This window comes from Rhipicephalus microplus, chromosome 7, assembly GCF_043290135.1.
Source record: "Rhipicephalus microplus isolate Deutch F79 chromosome 7, USDA_Rmic, whole genome shotgun sequence".
Lineage (NCBI taxonomy): Eukaryota > Metazoa > Arthropoda > Arachnida > Ixodida > Ixodidae > Rhipicephalus > Rhipicephalus microplus.
Genome location: NC_134706.1, coordinates 116,411,679 through 116,428,069, shown reverse-complemented (window position 1 = coordinate 116,428,069; position 16,391 = coordinate 116,411,679). Strand labels below are relative to the sequence as shown.

General features: G+C 41.6%; 1 long non-coding RNA gene across 25 annotated transcripts in view; it reads left to right on the top strand.

The window, feature by feature from the left end:
• Positions 1-16,391, top strand: part of LOC142767599 (uncharacterized) — a 63,081-nt gene that overhangs the window by 32,284 nt on the left and 14,406 nt on the right. For 14 of the 25 annotated variants that reach the window (XR_012885036.1, XR_012885025.1, XR_012885021.1 and 11 more), the window contains 3 exons: positions 2,071-2,236; positions 4,225-4,349; positions 5,168-5,329. This is a non-coding gene — a long non-coding RNA (uncharacterized LOC142767599). Of the gene's footprint in view, positions 1-2,070; positions 2,237-3,177; positions 3,419-4,224; positions 4,362-5,167; positions 5,330-8,516; positions 8,992-12,425; positions 13,504-16,391 lie in introns of those variants that run through there. The other 11 variants (XR_012885018.1, XR_012885019.1, XR_012885017.1 and 8 more) reach the window with 11 other exon arrangements.

Genomic DNA, 16,391 nt, shown 5'->3' with positions numbered 1-16,391 from the left:
AAGATGATTACTTGAAGTAAGGTGATTGGTTCGGGGTACAAAGATAGCACAATTACTTTTTAAAGCACAAGTACTTTTTAGAACAGACAACAATGCCAGGAATTGTATAGGGGAAGTTATTAGACCCAATCGTAATGTCAATGTGAAGAAATAAAAGTTATTTTTTCGCATTGATTGATTGATTTTGGAGGTTTAACGTCTCAAAACCACCATACGATTATGAGAGACGCCGTAGTGGAGGGCTCCGGAAATTTCGACCAGCTGGGATTCATTAACGTGCACCGAAATCTTCACACGGGCCTACAACATTTCCGCCTCCATCGGAAATACAGCCGCCGCATCCGGCATTCGATCCCGCGATCTGCGGGTGAGCAGCCGAGTGCCTTAATTGGCCACTAGACCACCGCGGGGGGGCTCTTTCTTCACATTCAATATCGGCCAGTCTGCATACCTGAATTTTGATTTATTCGCCCATTTATTCATCATACCTCAAGGGTTCCAACAAAGGATCTTCCATGAGTGTTGGGCACACCAAAGAAATCATACTCATACTATCATACCCTTAAAAAATACTTATGCACCAAAAACTGCTCTGTCGCATCTTCGTAATCATCAGTGTTTCTAGGACTGTTGCCGATGTTTTTTCACTATTGCTAGGTTGTAGTTACTGTCATAATAGTTATTTTTGTATTTCACCTTCACATACTGTACTCACTTCTGTAGTATGTATTTTGCTTACATGTTCATAAGTAGAACTGCATTTTCTATTGTATTCATTATTTGCCTATGTATGTGTAGATATTACGTATATGTATTTTTCTAACATATTATCTGTACCGCCCCCCTTACACAATGCCCCTCGAGAGCTGTAAGGTACTGTAAATAAATAAAAAAAATATACCATTCGGCCTAATGACTTACCCTATACACTCCTTGGCATCATTGGCTGTTTGATCTCATTAATATTGTGTCAAAACACGCAAAAAGAAGCCCTCAATAAGGTATACACTTGTTTCTCTGATTAATATATATATATACATATATATATATATATACATATATATATATATATATATATACAATAAAACAAAAAAAGAACGTACGAAAATCTTTAATACTTCCTTCATTTCGACAGGAGGGCCTGCTGGAAGTATTGAAAATTTTCGCTCGTGTGTCTGTTGTTTATCAATGCATAGATAGCATTGGATACGCAGGTGAAACTTTTGAGATTATATGTATATATATATATATATATATATATATATTCTTTTGATTTCTTTCCTTCTGAAGCCATATTACTCAATTGTGTACATATGGTTTATGAAAAAAAAAAAAAAACATTGATTCTACAGTACATTCTCTTTCAAACAACTTTCGTCAGTGCTGGCATTATGGTGGTGAGACATATTCAAAAATTGTTTTTCCAACCTTTCCTAAGTATGCCTATTGCTTTGGTGACATTTATTTTGAAGGAAACCAAGCCAATTCGAAAATATCATTGATGGCATTTGTTAATGGCTCAGCTAGAAATTGAGATAGGTCTTTTACAATTGGAACTGATACACTATCATCTCTTTCTGGTTTGGTGTCTTTAGTGTAAGAATTGTTCTATTTATTATTTTCTCATTGGTTTATGGTTAAAGAAAAATTGATTTCTAGTTTTTTTGTGTGACGAAGGCACGAGTGTTGTTGTATGATATTGTGTTGTTCGTACTGCCTACATTCGCAAAGTGATCGCGAAGAACATTTCTTATAGCGGTAGTTTCAACCATGATGGTATCACAAACGATAATTCCCACAATGTTACTATCCACGTATTTCTTTCCTTTATGGATGGCTAATCAATAACTTTCCACATCACCTTATTGTTGTTGTGGGCTTGTGCTATTTCTGAACTGAAATAGCCATGCAGCAAAATTTGCTAAACTCTGTGGAGGCAGTCGTTGCATTGCTTGTACCGCGCTTAGAGATTGATGTCATGCAGGTGACGCCTTAAATTTTATACATGTTGTCCTTGTGATTGATATAGTGGAGAAGTCCACCCCAGTTTGAATTTGAAATCAATTCTAGTGTTGCAGGACTATTTATTGGGAAAGCAGTGAGGACTTGGCAGTCAGAGTAGCGCCAATTCGACAGGATTACAATGCCACGCACAGCAACAACCGCAGAAACTCGTCTTCACCACTAAGATGTGCCCCAGGAGTGAAGAGGAGCCATCCTGGTGACTAAGGCAAAGGTAGGATCAAAGTGCGATACCATAGCTTCAGTATGCTAACATGCACCGTGTCACGACTGCGACATCTAAGGTCATGAGATAGCGTCCTAAGTTCAATGACATCGTTGACAAAACATGGTTAGTAAGATCGGAGCCCTATGAACTTATGGAGCGCCTTGAGCGTAGTGGAAGTTGGGAACTCTGCGACCACTCGAAGCTTGGCAGGGCCAGAAAGGACTCCATTTTTGTCGGCGTCTTCCTCCCTACGGGCACAAGTAACAGTGATCGCAGTGTCATCTAACCACCATGCGCATTTGCAGAATGGTAATTTATGCACTATATCTTTTCTTGGTTGATCCTGGAGAAGGCACTTCTCGGCAGTTTTGTCTTGCTGCCAAAATATGGAAATCTACTTTTTGTTATAAAAATTATGCGTGTGATCAACTTTTGTTGTTTATTTAGCGGACATTGATTTTGCGAAGACTGGCAGATGATCAGTGATGTCGCATGAAATGGTGCCTGTTATAAAGAACTGTAATGGATGGCTTGTTATAATGTGTTCAAGTATATGTTGTCTCAAGCTTCTTATACAAGTGGCACATGGTAATAATAGCAGCAGACCAGCACACGCCAGCAAGTCAGCATAAGAATAATAGCGGAGTCCTTTTGAGCGACCTCATTATTGATAAAATCCAGTAAAATGATGTCAATGTTCGGTTCATTGTATGCATTGAGCAGTTTTCCCACTTCTAGAAAACAAGTGTTCTGTTTTGTTATGCGGTGACTTGTATACTTATCAATGTTTTTTAGTCTTTGATGGCAGTAATTTTTTCCATATAACTCTGCAATACCAGTAACTAGGTATCTCAGTAACCAATAAATAATGCACTGCACCTTTTATTAACAAAAATTCATGAAAAATTTCGGTCTCCTGCAATGATCACCCATGTCTTTCTTTCCAGAATCACAAAGCAGCCGTTACACTTCAGTGATAGCTAATGTTGGTGGTGTCGCAAGACTACTTTATTTGATGACGCACAAATCTCATAATCTGGTTCCCAAAATATTCCAGACCAGTGGCATTCTAATATTGTGGCAAAGCGTCTTTTTCCAGTGAATGAATACATTTACTCTGACCTATACTGCACACTACCCTCCTCAGCATGAATTGAAAACTACACTTCAAAGTAAAAAAAAAAAAAAAGGTAAATTATTTCTACTTTTGGTACTCATTCATTGTACGTACCACACTCTCGATGCAACCAACGTTCACAAATTGGGTTGTTCACGAATTCGGTAATAGTTTTGGTAAGATCTGTCATAAACATCCACTTTGAAACTAATAATCTATAGCTTGGATTTAAATATTTTAGTGCATTATATACCTATAAAGTTGTACTCGCTTGTTATTTCCAAATGGCCATTACTCCTCACTTTGAAGCATAACTTTTAGTGTACTACAAGGTTCAGTACCAAGCTCGTAGGCCTAGTCTGTTCCTTAACAACCCCCACAGCATCTTTTCTTTACTATCACCTAATATTTACTCATGTTTTACTCATAATGATGTTATCACTTCTGAAATGCACATAATTTTATCCACCTACCAAAAATACAGTAACTAACTGGTGCAAACTTTTATAAATGAAAGTAGGTGTTGGTGTTTGTAAAGTCATGTTTGTGTCCTAAATAATAAACGTAATGTATACATAATACTTATGTAATTGTCCCTAGTAACTTCTTGATATTTTGGGAGTACAGCTGTCTGTTAATATTTTCTTGAACAGCCCTGTATATTGACTACAAAATTAGAAATCCGAACCACATGCTTGCCTTTTGTTATAAGTTTTGACCATCCCATCCTTGAAAATAGTTCTTTATCTTATCAATTTACACAACCATTCAGAAATATGCCCATGCATCCACCCAATATGTTTTGCAAACAAACTTATTGTCGAATGCCTACAAACAAGCCTGACAAATGTTTCTTTTTTCCTTATCGACACTTTAGTGGTCCAACTCAATGCGCCGTAAAGGCACGGAGACCGAAGGAAAAACCTTATAAGTTTTCAATTTGTCACCTAATTCAAGACCAAATGTACGATGACGGTTGATTCGAGATGATATGATACCCTGGTAGGTGAATGAGTAAGTTGGAAAGTATCCTATAACAGTGCATGTAGCTTGTCAAAAATAGCCAAACGTGCAAACTCATGAGGAGGAAAATGTGATGTCAGTGCGACATTTGTTCGTGTAGCAGACTCACTTTTGGCATGATTGTATTCATAGAACATGAAAATTTAATTATCTTGTTTTACAATATGTGCTGTAATAAGAGTTCCTGTGTATTATTCATTATTTACATAGATTCTCATAGGTTTTCCTGAATGATATGTTTGCCCCCCAATGTCTGAGCAGAGTATTTTAACAAGAAATGTGAAGAAAACCAAACGACCTATAGTTCCTAAGTGACCATACGTACATGCCAAGTGCCTAATTGCATAAGCACTTGAAAAATGTTTTGTGGAGTTATGCAGCCATTTTTTACAGCTAGTTAGGCACACCTCATGGGCAGAATACTCAAAAGCATCAAACTTTGAGAGATGGAAACAGGATAAAGTGTCGGTAACCTAGTGTTACTTGTAGATCTTTGGCCATGAAAGGTCTCAATTCTTTTGGAGCAAACAATTTTCAATGTAGAAACAAGCAGTTCAATATGTATACATGGCAGTAAAAATTATATTTACATTTTTATAAACCTGTCCAATTTCTGTACTTACCCTGTTTGTAGGTTGAAATGATTGAGAAGCCGCCCAAGGCTTAGTTCTTGGACTGCGCTCCTCGATCACACATACATTAAGGACTTTCCAGTTAGTGTTTCATACGACGTGTGCCTTGCTGCACGTGGTAATTAGTTGCACCATAAGCGAATTCATGACTGTTTTACTCTCCAGCAGGGCCTCCTCCTAATCCAGCAATCGGGCACGTTATTCAACGTAAGTAAGTTGCTCTTCTGCATTTGTTCATCACTGTTGTCCTAATGCGGTGCTTTTCTACCCCCAACTAATTAAATGTCACAATTTAGCTCAGTGCAAGGCATCTATATATCTAGGAGGGCGTCTACCTATCGACATGTCTTGGACCAGTCATAAGTTTTGAGTGGACAAATTCTTGCAATCGGTTACTTGGTAAATATGGATAGCAAAACATGTCTTTAGCATCACTTTCGTGCCAGACTAGCTACGAATAAAACTATATTTCAATTCATGTAAAACATGCCTGTACAATTAATTTATAAGAGCCATCAAAATAGCATAATTATTTGTCTTTATTATAGGTAAATAAAATGTGTCAGGTACCTTCTAGTGAACTGTATGCTCCTGCATATCAAGTGTTTCAGGTTGAATACCTATATTATGTCTTCTCTCACACACCTCTCACTGAAAAAGTGCTAGACAACTACATTTCTGCAAATTTTCAACTCATTACTCTAGAAAACTAAATCAATATTTTAGCAAATATTTTTCTCACCATATTCATCCATAAGTTTGGAAATCTGCAATTTGTCCAATCTACTATATATATCAGTTTTTTTTTCTGCATAGTTCCCAACAATGTCATGCACTTTCATCTGATCATGCCCTGATCACCTATATAGTTCCCGTTCCAAATCATTCTTTGAATACTATCAATAAACTTGCTACATCAAACCCAACCAGCCATTTCTTTGGTGTGCCCAACACTCATGGAAGATCCTTTGTTGGAACCCTTGAGGTATGATGAATAAATGGGCGAATAAATCAAAATTCAGGTATGCAGAAGTCACTTATACTGGGTAGGTACCTAATATCTGACGTTGTGTCAAGGTAAATGAAAACAATGTCAAGGCCGTGTGTGTACGTGTAAAATTGATACAGGGTCGGTTGTAGTACTAACTGTGGTAATGAAACAAGCACAGCACCATAGTCTTAGCTCTTAGATTATGACCAAAGAGAAATGTAGCTTTGTAAGATTACCATCCTAGGTAATGTTTGGAAGATTGAAAGGGCCCAGGAGTAGGATGGGTTAGAAGAGAAATCACATGTGGGCATTTTTAATAACTATCAAATACCTAATTGGAAAATGTGGGTGTTGTGAACGTGTATAAGGATCAATAACATGCAATGTGTACGACATAATTTTTCATGACTTAAACATACACATGCCAAGACAGCCTCCAGATTGTTCCTTGGGTACATAATAAAATATTTTACTGTCCTTTGAAATTGTCAGTACATTGGCACTTTCTCTGCACAAAGTACATTGTAGCAAGAAACTGAATTTCACGCCACCAATATTTTATTTTCTTTGTAAGTGCAGAAAAACACACCACATAGGTGCAAGTATTTACAAGAATCGTGACTAGATTGCAGGCAACGACGAATTGTTACAGAGAATTTTAGGTCTTACATTGGAGTATACAAAACTGAAACTATAAAAAATGGAGAGCACGAGCCCATGCCCCTCTCTTCCTGTGCCAAAGAATGTGGAGGAAGGTAGCATGCATGCTCAACATTATCCCCATGTTGCTCTGCAGTTCAATAATTTGCTCAGTAACCGTAGGACACAAAGAAACTGCACTTGGCCACAGGACGATGGTCGGCTTGGGTTGGAGTTACACTGCCAGCCAAGCACAAAAGCAAGGGAAATGGTGTCGTTGGTCATTTTGGCATCTGTTCAATAAAGGGATACAGTTTTCATCTATCACTTTAACAGACATATGAAACACATGCGAACTTTCGCCTTTATAACATTTTTCTTGCAGTTATAATTTGTTTTACTGATAGCAAAGTTTTCTAGTGGTAATTATTTGAAGCCCCATGGAGAAACAGTGACAAGCTGTTATGAGGCCATGCGAGGGGTTTCAATGCAGAGCCTGTTGTACACATTCCTGTTCAGTGCGTACATATTGTGCCATGTCGTAAAAAAAGTGTGGGAGCGACTTGAATCCTGCCCATTTGCTTTGTGTTTATGTGATATTTTTCGATGTGACACCACTCAGAGATAACCTTGTGCTATCCCCTTGTGTAGAAAGTGTTGTTAACCAGGTCTTGCTTGTAAGCTTTGTGTATTGTTGACAAATGGCGTGCAAAATGTGGCATGGAAATCAATTTTAACGAAAATACCTGCATTGAATAACAAAGAGCCTCTGCTATTTATGCATAATATAAAAATGCAGTAATTAAGCATTGCGTTTAGATACATTACATTGTTACTACAATTACTTTAAATCTAACTTGGCACGAGATTATTGAAAAAATTTGTGGTTTGGCGGAATGTAATCGGGGCGTTCTAAGGCAAAACTTAAAAAATGCCTGGCCTGACACAAAGCTGATGGAAAGTTATGTTGGGTTTTGTGGCGCAAGAGCAACTAAGGCTATGTTGCGCCAGACTCATGGTGAGAATACTTACAGCGGACAGGGCTAGGACAATGACTCTGAAATGTCTTGACGGCGATGACATATGGGATATGATGAGTGGTGAAGCGTGGCTGTATAAAGGCTTAAAAGGATTGGCTGCGTAAACGCCTGAAGTATATATCTCTTCTAAGAATATGTGTGTGATGCTCGAGGTAGTCAATGTGTATGGTTGGTGCATGAGGTTATGTTAAACCGTAACGGCTTTTACATAGCACTGATACCATACCCGTGTCCTTATAACCTAAGGGCAGGAAGGCAAGTCCCTCGTTGTAAATTCCAGCTGCAGCAGATGCCTCTCCGAAGAGGCTGTGCTACGAGACACATCAGTCAAGTTTTCCTATGTTTAGCGGTAGCAAAGTTTAGTGTAGTTGGATCATGTTCAGAAGTTGTGCTTCATTTAAAAAGCTGATCACATCAGCTATGGGTACTAGGGCGTCATCGCCCAAGAGTAGCATTGGATGAAAGGGAATATTTAACCTGTAAAACATACGGAAATGTTTTTCTCCTAATGTTTCCATGTGTGGGCAAGCTATTAAAATGTGCTTTACAGTTAGTTGCTCCTGACACTTGTCGCATGTTGGGGCTTCTTCGCCTGCCAATAGATAGTTATGTGTGATGTGCGTATGACCTATTCGTAGTCAACATATAACTACTTCGATAAAACGCGCTTGATAAAGACAGGTCTTCCATTCACCAAGAATAGGTTTAATTAGGTGAAGTTTGTTGTTTTGTTGTGATTTACATTCCTGCTGCCAGTGAAAAGTTGTGGCCCGTCGAACAGCTTGAATCCCATCTCTGGCAGGTATGTTGGTTTTTGACTCGCACATATTTTTTGCTTTTGCAGCTAGTTGGTCTGCCCTTTCATTGCCTGGAATCCCGACATGACTCGGGACCCAACAGAGGCGTATGGTGTGGTCATCAGGTGTGTGGGATAGCATGTTTAAAATATCGCCTATGAATGGCTCACACTGAGATTTATAATTGAGACTTTTCAGCGCGCTTAACGAGTCTGTAAATATTACAGCTTTTTTATGTTTTGAGCTTATAATGTATCGTTCTGCCATCCATAACGCATAGCACTCAGCGGTGTAGATGGATACGAACTGCGGTAGTCTAGTTATTTGCTTGTGTGTTGCTCCTATCACACTACTTCCGACATAAGCAGATGTCTTCGAACCATCAGTATAAAATTCTTCTTAAGTGTTGTACGTTTGTTGTAATGTAAGGAATTCTTGTAGTATATGTTCACGTGGGGTGTTTCGTTTTTTTATATGTGTGAGTGAAAAATCTAAGAATTTGGAGAAATCACTCCATGGGGCCAAACTGGGTGGCCTTCTGGCGATGGAGAGTGCTTCGTTAGGAACATTTAGGGTGTGAAATTTTTCTTCAAATCTTAGTATTAGTGGCTTAATTACGTTTGGTTTGTTGGCGTAGTGTTGTCGTAGGTCACAGCGTGTGACAATACTGTGGCATATATGATCTGGTGAAGAACGAACTCTAAGGACATACGTGAGCATTAGTTTTGTTCTCCTATACTCTAAGGATGGTTCGTTACTTTCGGCGTATAAGCTCGAAATAGGTGAGGTTCGATAGGCACCTGTTGCGAGGCGTAACCCTTTGTTATGGACAGGGTCTAGGCGCTTAAGGTACGAGTCTCTTGCTGAACCGTAGATTATACTACCATAGTCTAATTTGCTGCGTACTAAAGAGCGGTAGATGAGCAGGAGGCACTTACGGTCGGAACCCCAGTGCTTTCGAGACAAGACTTTGAGGATATTGAGGGCGCTGTTGGATTTCACCTTGAGATTATTAATGTGTGAAAGAAAATTGAGCTTCTTATCAAATACGACCCCCAGAAACTTCTGTTATTGTTTTATTGGCAATACTGTTTCGTTTATTTTGAGTACGGGGTCTGGTTGTAAGCCTCGTTTCTGGGAGAACGCTACAGCAACCGTCTTTTCCTCAGAAAATCGGAAGCCGTTTTTGTTAGCCCATTGTGTTAGCTTGTTTAGTGCTATTTGAATCTGTCGCTCGCACGTCGTCATGTTAGATGACCGGCACGCTGTTTGGAGATCATCCACATATAGTGAGTGCATAAGAGTAGATGGTATGACCTGGTTCACAGAGTTCATTTTGACGACAAAGAGAGTTGTACTTAAGACACAGCCCTGAGGCACACCGTTCTCTTGAGTAAAAGTTCCTGAAAGTGTGGTGCTCAAACGAACCTGAAAAGTTCGGTTCGATAGGAAGTCGGACAAGCAGTTGAGCATCCTTCCGCGAATTCCAAGATCTGCCAGGTCTCGTAAGATACCGTACTTCCACGTTGTGTCATATGCCTTTTCAAGTTCGAAAAATACTGCTAAGCAGTGCTGCTTGTACAGGAAAGCTTCTCGTACTGTATGTTCAAGGCGAACAAGGTGATCGGTGGTGGAACATCCTTTCTTGTAACCACATTGATGGACATCTATCAAGTTATCGGTTTCCAGGATGTATGTTAGCCTAATATTAATAACGCTTTCGTAGGATTTCGCCATACAACTTGTAAGTGCTATGGGCCTATAGCTTGTTTTTAATGTAGGGTTTTTTCCGGCTTTGAGAAATGGAATTATAATGGCTTTTTTCCACTCTGTTGGCATTCTGCCAGTGATCCAAATAGCGTCAAAGAAGTGCAGCAATGCCTTCACCGCTTCCTGGGACAAATGGGCGAGCATTTGGTAATGTAGTTTGTCTGGGCCAGGTGCTGTTTTTTTACCTTGAGAAAGCACTCTGTTAATTTCCTGCAGGGTTAAGGGGAAGTTGTATGATCTGTTGTGATAACCTGTAATAGGAAGCTTTTGTTTTTCTGTAAATTGTTTATGTTTTAGGAAAGCTGCCGAATAGTTTGCTGAGCTCGAAATAGCGCAAAAGTGCTGCGCTAGTAGGTCTGCCTGTTCGCCTAAAGTTGTCTGGATGCCAGGGGTTGAGAGAATGAGGATGGTATATGAACTGTAGTTGCCGTTCAACTTGTGCACCTGATCCCACATTCTTTTAGATGTAATGGAACTGTTAATGGATGAAATGTACTTTTTCCACGAGAGTTTTTCAGCCTGCCTGCGAATAAATCTTGCCTTTGCTCTCGCCTTTTTAAATGCTAGGAGGTTCTCTCCTGTAGGATATTTACGAAAAACGCCCCACTCCTTGTTTTGCATTTCTTTAGCTTGTGTGTACTCTTTTGTCCACCAGGGTTTAAGTTTTTTCTTTATAATGCCGGAGGATTGTGGTATAGTTTGTTCGGCTGCCGCAAGTATGCAGGCGGTGACTGTCTCGTTCATTTCCTCTATGCTTAGGCCATCAAGCATCTCCTTTTCTAGGGCAGCTTTTTCAGTGAACAGTGGCCAGTCTGCCAGATGAAGTTTCCAACGCGGTGGTCGGGATTGAGTGGTGGGGAGGGTTTGTGTTAATTTTATGAGAGCAGGCATATGGTCACTGCCGTAGACATTATCTATCACGCTCCACTTTAGGTCGAAAAAGAGCGAAGGTGAGCACAGCGCTAGATCTAAGCAGCTAGTGGCTCCTGTGCTTGGGGAGCAGTAGGTGACGCTACCAGTATTTAAAAGACATACGTCATTCTTCAGAATAAAATCTTCGAGGGTTTGTCCTCTGGTGTCAGTTGTACTGCTTCCCCAAAGCATTCCGTGCACGTTAAAATCCCCTGCAATAACAAACGGTTCAGGCAGTTGGTCCAAAATATGCTCTATATCTTTAATTGAAAAATGCGTGTGTGGGGGGATATAAATGGAACATATGGTGATAGTTTTGTGAGCTAAAATGGTGACGGCCACGGCCTCGATGTGACTGTTGATGGTGATCTCTCGCACTGCAATTCCACTTTTGACGACAATAGCCACGCCGCCGGACGACCGGCTAGCGTGGACGCGTTCGCGCCGTACTACGGTGAAACCTCTGAGGAAGTTGGTGTGTTTTTCTCCCAGATTGGTCTCCTGTAAGCACATAGCCATTGGAGAGAGACTACTTAGTAAATCTTTTATGTTACCTATGTTGCGAATGAGTCCTCTGCAATTCCAATGGACAAGAAAAGCCATTTTGGGCAGTGAATTTGAGCGGAAAAGTGGAGTAAGAGTTGATTTGTTGGCTATAAAACCTTGGTGACATGTGTGTGATGCTAAAGTCAAAACAGAATGGTACCATAACCTTTCAGGTTATGGAAAACGAAACTTATTTTACAGGGCTTTTTGGAGGCCCTGTAATTTGTCTTTTGTCTTTTTTGGAGCGGTCGAGAGAAACTCGCCGCTCCTTCGGCGCTGCAGGCGCCGTTTGACTGGTCGTTGTGTCCATAGCTTCATGAGAAGCGTTGGACCGTCGCTCTGCTGAGCGATCCCTGGGCGTTGTGGGCTTCGGCTCAAGATACGAAGCCTTTAAACCCTCTACACCGGACGTCGACGGGGTTCCCGCAGTCTGCCCGTTGCCCTGGCTCGTGCCAATGCATGTCGACGCCCGTGGTGAGGCCTTGTTTACTGAGGCCGGAGCAGCCTTGGCTGCTCCCGCAGTAGGGGCAAGCGGCGGTCGCTCCAGCACGCTGTGCGTAGCTTGGGCGGCCACCTGATGCTGTCGTGGTGCTGCCCCCTGTTGCACCACTTCCGCAAATGATTTCGTTGCATAGAAAGGGGAGACCCGATGCCTTGCTTCGCGGAAACGGATGTTGTGGGTGACTTTGACGGTAATAATTTCTTTTTCTTTTTTCCATGCTGTGCAGGATCTAGAATACGCCGCGTGTTCTCCATCGCAGTTTGCACAGTGGGGTTCGGCCTTGCAGTCATCATCTGCAGAGTGGCCTGTGATACCACACCGTGCACAGGAGAGCTGCCCACGGCAACTCTGAGAAGCATGTCCGAATCTTTGGCACTTGAAGCAGCGCCGCGGATTCGGAATGTAGGGTCTCACGGACAGTTTTAGATAGCCGGTAACTAATTCTTGCGGTAGTGTGGAGCACCCGAAGGTCACAGTTATGTGCTTAATTGGAATTTCTTTGTTTTCTCTTCTCACTACGATACGCTGTACGTGAACGACGTTTTCGTCCTTCCAGCCAACCAGAAGCTCATCATTTGTTAGGTCTTTTAGGTCATTGTCTGACACAACGCCTTTGACAGTGTCATCGTTCGGTGCGCAGAGACGGTTACGGGCTTGTCCCCAAATGCTACTAATTTTTCTAGTTTCTGAAACTGTGTCTTGTCTTTAACTTCCACTAGCAAGTCTCCGCTTGTCATCTTTGTAGCCTTATAGCCAGTTCCGATAGTCTCGGTTAGGCACCTGGACACGAGAAATGGGGAGATGTTGCGAGCTTTTTTTTGTCCGAGTTTTCGCAATGAATAACGTGGTACTTAAGGAAATGGTCTTGTTTTTCGGAAATCGGCATTACATTTGCTTCGGTGCGCCACCTTTTGAAGGGGCGATCAATGGATAAGGGGTTTCGTGATCCCATAGAAAAGTGCAGTTCCTTCAGTAATGGCGCCTACCACCCACCACGGAGCCCAACAAGGGGACGTGGCAGAACATGTAAACATGTCTGCACAACGCCAGTAGTACGCCACTGCCATAACCTAATATATCTATCCAAGTTTGGATATTTACACCAGGTTAACCCTTGCCGCCAGGAAAAATTGGAAGTAAAATGAAGTGAGGAGAAGACAGGAAAGATTTAAAGTGAGAACAAAAGACGAAGATGTAGGGAGAGAGAGATAGGAAAAGGCGACTGCCGATTTCCCCTGGGTGGGTCAGCCCAGGGGTGCCGTCTACGTGAAGCCGGGGCCAAAGGGGTGTATTGCCTCTGCCGGGGGGCCTTAAAGGTCCAAGCACCCAGCGTCGGCTCAACCACCAGGATCCCCTTTTCCCTGGACACGGCAAAGCCACGCACGGCTAGGCGTGGGAGGGAGTCAAAACTCCCCCGTTAGCTCGGGTCCGTGGTGTCGCTACACACCAAACGCCTGCTTGCAGAGGCGCCCCTGCGGGGCAAAGCTGATGGTCTATATAAATCAGCTGTGTGCTAAATACTAGAGTGCAGTATAATTTGTGATGCACACATTCAAATAGTCGATGAGCTTCAACAAATACCTAGAACAAATAAATATAAAGTTTACTTATAGGTAACACGGGAAAATGCAGCTAGTGACCGCGTTACTTTGAAGAGCTACTCTTATCAAGTTGTCAACAGAAAAAGAAATCGCACGCTTGATGTTTTTGTACAAACTTTTATTAAAAGACGCATATGTGCCATGAACGTTTCGCATTCAAGTAGATATCAAGAAATGTTGTGTTACCAGCCCTTTCTAGTACTGCGTTATTCGTTTCAAGATTACTACTTAAAGTAAGGTGACTGTTTTGGGAGCAAAGACAGCACAATTACTCTTTACAGCTCTTCGCGAGGATGTGTTTTTGCATGAAGCCAAGTTTTTAGTTTTTTTAGACCTGTGAAGCTGCTCTGTCTTGAAGTGTATGTTTATTCTTGGCTGTTGTAAATGTACTAGTGTATTCTGTGCAAAGGATGCAATCTTCAGATGTTGGGGGTGGTAGAATAGTAATATAGGGTAGGACTAGCCCTGGAATCGATTCTTGCAGAAAGCCTCTACTCGTTATACATAGATGTGATGACTCGCTTTTTACACACATCACACAAAGATGTGTGTATATATATATATATATATATATATATATATGTATATATATATATATATATATATGGGAATGGAATGTCAATAAGAAGAAAGAAAAGTGGGTGGAAAAATAACCAGCCGTAAGCAGGAATCGAACCTACGACCTTCGAATAACGCGTTCGATGCTCTCTCTCACCCCCCTCTCTCTTGATATATATATATATATATATATATATATATATATATATATATATATATATATATATATATATATATATAGTTCGCGTGCTACGTGATGCCACACAGGCTCATAAAAGGGTGTTCCGCACTCGGCAATTGGCTACAGTTGGGGCTACCACGTTTAAATTCAGATACAAACCCAAAAAAGTGAATGTGGTAAAGGCCGCCGAATAGCTCAGTGGTTAGAACATCGAAGGCGTTATTCAAAGGTCGTAGGTTTGATTCCTGCTCATGGCAAATTATTTTACACCCAGTTTTCTTTTTTCTTACATTACAGTGGTTCTAACAACTTCCCCCATACATTTCTTGGCATTTATGTCTATTAGATCACGTTATTATTGTTTTAAAACACGGAAAAACGAGCCCTCAGGTATACACATCTTTCCTTTACACACACACACACACACACACACACACACACACACACACACACACACACACACACACACACACACACACACACACACACACACACACACACACACACACACACACACACACACACACACACACACACACACACACACACACACACACACACACACACACACACACACACACACACACACACACACACACACACACACACACACACACACACACACACACACACACACACACACACACACACACACACACACACACACACACACACACACACACACACACACACACACACACACACACACACACACACACACACACACACACACACACACACACACACACACACACACACACACACACACACACACACACACACACACATATATATATATCTATATATGCATAGAGATCTGACAGACAATAATGCAAGGAATTGTATAGGGGAAGTTATTAGACCCATTCGTAATGTGAATGTGAAACATAAACGTTATGTTTCCACATTGATTGATTGATTTTTGAGGTTTAACGTCCAAAACCACCATATCCTGTGTATCCTTGCAGATAATATATAGTCGACACCGGTGCCGACTTCTCTATTATCAGTCAGGACCTCGCCGACAGCCCCAGAAAAGTGAAGATGCCGTGGACGGGCGCTCATATAAGAATGGCAGGGGGCCAGTTATTGATGCCCTCTGGAAGATGTACAGCAAGAATTGACATCAGAGGTTCTCCTTTCACTGCGTCGTTCGTCGTTATTGCCGCATGCTGCAGAGATGTAATCCTTGGCATGAATTTTTACGAGAATATGGCGCCGTCATTGACATGCCAAAGAGTTTGATTACTTTCTGCAGCAGTACGAGCTTACCCGATTTTCCAGAGGCGCGAGCAAACCACCTGCGTCTTACTGGTGACGACGTGGTCCTCCCTCCTAGGTCATGCACGCTTGTTTCTGTGGCTGTCCAGTTTGACGCCGAAGGAGTTGCAGACCAAATAAGCTCGCTTCTCTTCACCCACGGTATTTCTGTCGCACGAGGTATCGTAAGAGTTGCTGCTGGATGCACGTACCTACTGCTGACCAATTTTAGCGCTGAGCGCCGGCACCTTCCAAAAGGCACGGCTGTCGCATACTTCGACGATGTCATAGATGCCGAAGGCTGCTTGGCGGTAGTCGACGAGGCGCTAAATCTTGATTCAGTGCCTGTTCTAGACCTTAGCATTACTTTGCCAAAAACGAGCGACGCAGACTCCTTGAGTTATTGGCCAAATACCAAGATTGCTTTTCGACAACATCAACAGTTGGCCGCACGCCTCTAACCAAGCATCGGATAATTACCGAGGAAATGGCGAGACCTATTCATCAGAACCCTTATCGCGTGGCTCCAAAAGAACAGGAAGCGATACAACATCAGCTAGACAGAATGCTTGAAGATGACCTCATTCAGCCT